The following is a 4,493-nucleotide window of genomic DNA, read 5'->3' as shown; positions in this document are numbered from 1 at the left end:
GGACAAATCTGCTGCAAAAGACCTCTTTAAAGTGTTAAAAAGCAAAGATGTCACTTTGAGGACTAAGGTGCACCTGACCCAAGCCATGGTGTTTTCAGTTGCCTTCTATGCATCTGAAGCCTGGACAGTGAATAAGGAAGACCAAAGAAGAATTGATGCTTTTGAATTATGGTGCTGGTGAAGAATATTAAATATATCACGGACTGCCAGAAGAACAAACAAATCTCTCTTGGAAGAAGTACAGCCAGAATGCTGTACTTAGAAGCAAGAAAGGCAAGAGTTCGTCTCATATACTTTGGACATGTTATCAAGAGGGACCAATCCTTGGAGAGGGACACCATGCTTGGTAAAGTAGAAGGTCATCAACAAAGAGGAAGACCCTCAATGAGATGGATTGACACAGTAGCTGCAACAATAGGCTCAAACATAGCAAGAAGTGCAAGGATGGTAAAAGACCGGGCAGTGTTTCGTTCTTTTGCACATAGGGTCGCTATGAGTTGGAACCAACTTGATGGCAGCTAATAACAACAACAAGTGCATAATAGTCAAGGGATAGCAGTCATGAGACATGTGGGCCATACTAATCTATATAGCTACTGCTCTTATGTCAATTGATAAGCATGAATAATTAATCACAACATCTTTCCCACTGACCCAGCAGGCAAACTTAAAAACCTTCAGACATATATTACCAGCCAAAGAGAGTTGTCTTTCGAAGTATTGGTAGTAAACACTCAATCCATGGTAGCCATGATAATCGGGTGGTGGTTGTAGTAGAAGTTTAGAGCTATGTGTGGCCAAGTAAGCTCCTATTGAACTGACCCGCTTACAAGTAAAAATCATAATATCAAGACAAAATACAAAAAACAACTACATTAAGGCACCTGAGAAACAGCAAAATCAAGCATTTTCTGGGTGGGCGTTAACACTTGGAAGAGAAAATGACACTGGTTTAATTTCCCATTTTTATTGCTTCTAGCTTGAGGGCAGGCTCCAGTCTGCAACAGGCAGGACAGAAAACTCACAATCTTTCTGACTGGAAAAATCAGAGGACAGGGCTTGGAGCAACTACAGACATTGGAAAGTGAGGGGATAATCCTGAAAAGGAGAGATCCAAAAAAGGGAAGGCCCTTATTCGGTGTATAAACTCTGCCCAAATTGGGAAGACTCCAAATAATTTAACTAAGGGTAAAACAAGTGAACTGAGATTTGAGCTTGTGCTCAAGAGACAGAATTTTCAGTCTGAATTTAAACGAACAAAAATCTTTAGAGAAATATAGCATAATATAGTGTCTTCACAACATAACATTCACAATATACAAGATGCAATCTAAAATTAGTCAACATATTAAAAATCTGGAAAGTACAACCTATTCTTAAAAAAAAAAAAAGGACAGACTAACTCCAAGATGTTCCAGCTATTGGAAATAGGATCACAAGGATTTTCAAGTAGCTTTTATAACTTTGCTCAAATGACTTAATAAAAAACGTGCTTATAATAAACGAAAAGACGGTGTTAGAAGCAGATGGCCAGTCATAAAACTAGAACTTAAGACAATGAAATATAAAGATAATGAGAAATCAAAGAGATTTGTCTGATCAAAGAGATGCTATTTAAGAGATAACATCAGGGTGTTACAGAACTCTGTGAGGAGAAAGAATAAAGATACTTCCATGCTCAATGAAAATCAACAAAAGACTTTTATAGCTGGTCCTGAGACTAGTCACTTTCACAATATTAAATGTAATGCATTAACACGTTTTATTTTAGGCTGCTTAGGATTGATGATTAGAGTGAAATCACATTAACAGAGGTCTTGGATATCCCCATCTAGTCTTGTACATTTCCAGGGTTCAAAAGCTAGAGTGGTTTCCCCAGATTACCTTCTATGTCATAAATCTCACCTTTAATTTCCAAACAGGGACCATGGCACTAATATTCTTGGCTTGTGGAAAAAAAGTTTGGGGCTGTAGAATCCTTAAGTATTCCCAAGTCCCTTCTTGTCCAGCTAACTACCAATTATGTTTAACAGGCCTCTGGTCATAAAAATTTGTCATTGGCTCAGTTTGTATTTGTTCCTCTTAAGCTGAACATTTAGATTACATTGCCCCTCAGTAGGTTGCCTAAATGCTAATTTTGCTCTTTTCTTTTTTGGCCAGAAGTCATGTTTTGCATTATGAATGCTGACAGAAAATATTGAACAATAAAATGTAGAACTGCAGTTATCAAAGCAAGAATAATACTTTTAAAATATGCTTTATTGAATTCTGTAGTAGACTAAAATGAATTACTCCTAGGCATGAAATTTCTAAGTAAGAAAAGATTGGTTGACTTTCTTTTCAGGACTAAAAATAGAAAAATCTAACTCCTTCGTATGTTGTCCCCCACAAACCAGTAGGGTAATTTGTCCAAATGATTTCTTTTATTAAAAAAGCTGAAAGATATCTCAATTAAAAATCCAATCTTTTAAAAAAATATTATTATTTACTTCATGTATCACGATGCCTCAAGTTTCTTTTTATTTTTTACCTAGATCTGCTTATGAATCTTGTTATTTAGCAAATGAGTATCAGGCTTAAGACAACGACTAGTTGGCTAGATGAATTTTCTGGAAAGTTGGATTGCAATTTGAGATCTATATTAATTCACAACGTGTCACTAAGGTTAAGATTGTTGTGTTCAAGTAGTGACATTGAATTCCCCTTCTGAGCTTAAAAAAGATAAAGTAATACAAGCATGCTTATTTTGAAGATATGTCTCTTACAACCAGAACTTGAAGTGCTAAAAGTAATAAACATATGTCAACTCTAAAAAACCTGTTTTATAACTTGTTCCCCAAAATCTACACCAGGAACCACATAGTCTGATAGTTCGCCTGTAGCACACTATAGGTTCTGTAAGGTAAAGCCCCTTAGTTACCTAATAATGCCAGTGATGTCTTTATTTTCTTCCATTTCTTTTTCAGTATCAACAGCTCACCAACATTTCTCATTGCAGGTGTGATAAATTTTATTATTTATAATTATTTGTTTCTGTCCATTCTTGACTTAATTCCTGGTAGCACTGGGATTTTTCTTGACTTGTTGATGTTGAGTTTGACTTTCTTTAGCCAAAGGAATATTACTGAATGAAAGCTTTAAGTGCTTTGGCTTTGCACCTCTACTTGAATCTATGTCGAGAACAGCATGTTCTGAACCATGGCTTCTCCTTCATCCTGGGATCTAGAATGAGAAGTTATGCAGAGCTGAGCCCAGCAGAGCTACAGCTGATTGCAGTCCTTATGTAACATATGAGGAAGAAATTAATGTTTATTGTTAATTACTGAGACTTCAGGGCATTTATTACTTGGCAAAAGTTGGCTAATAGACCAACGAATACCAACAAATTAAAACTTTTATTCCCCTTGTTATCTTTTCTCTGCACAGTAGATACATTGTTCATCAAGAACAGTACACGAAGGACAGAATTTCCCAAAAATTGTGATTTCCTTAACAGCAGGGTTCAGAACCTGCCTATCCGTTTCAGTATTTCCAGCACTAGCGCAGGCTAAGGCAAAATGAATATCTGATGGATGAATAATTATCTTGAGCTGCACATTCAATCTCTATGTTCCCCAAAATATCTTTCTAAACTCCCAACTGGCTCTCCTCAACCTGCTACCCTGTGGTCACTTGGTTTGTATTCCCTAAAGCCTCAAAGTAAGGGAGTCCCTTGGTGGTGCAAATGGTTAAGCACTTGACTACTAGCCAAAAGGTTGGCAGTTAAAACCCATCCAGAAACATCTTGGGAGACAGATCTGGTGATGTTTCCAAAAGGTCACAGCTTTGAAAGCCCTTTGGAGCACTTCTACTCTGCACACATGTGGTCACCATGAGTTAGAATTGACTTGATGGCAACTAACAACAATAACAACATGCTAATAGAAATCTGTAAATAAAGCACTAATATCCCAATAGAAAAATATGGACACAAGAACCAACAATTTTAAAGCCTTAAAGCAATCTTTACAAAACAGACATTGGAAAGAAAAAGCTAAAAAGAAATGATAATGGCATACATAGACTGAGTCTTGACTACCAATCACTAGGCTGAGTCATTTAATCCATTTTTAAATTTAAACCTCACGCATGTACACATAAAAAAACACAATGAAGCAGATGCAAGTATTTATTTTTCTTTTTTTAAAAGAAGAGGAAGGGAGTTCTGGCAAAATGGTGCTCTAGGCAGAAGCACCACGCTGTCCCTCCATAGCAAAGATCCGAAAAACTAAGCCAAACAGAGAATACAACAGTCCTGACACCCTAAAACATCAAATGAAGAGAGAAAGAACTCAGCCAAGCACCAAATGGAGTGAGAAAACTGACAGAGAATGGAGAGCGAGGAGAGATTCATGCAGAGGTCCCCTACCAGCTAAAGCAGCGCGGATCCACCATCTTGGACTCCTATCGGAGACCAGCAAACGGGGGTACGAGAAAGCAGCCTCACGGAGCAT

Source organism: Trichechus manatus, unplaced genomic scaffold (assembly GCF_000243295.1).
Source record: "Trichechus manatus latirostris isolate Lorelei unplaced genomic scaffold, TriManLat1.0 scaffold00001, whole genome shotgun sequence".
Classification (NCBI taxonomy): Eukaryota; Metazoa; Chordata; class Mammalia; order Sirenia; family Trichechidae; genus Trichechus; species Trichechus manatus.
The sequence above is the reverse complement of the archived record's forward strand: the minus strand, read 5'-3'. Positions refer to the sequence as shown.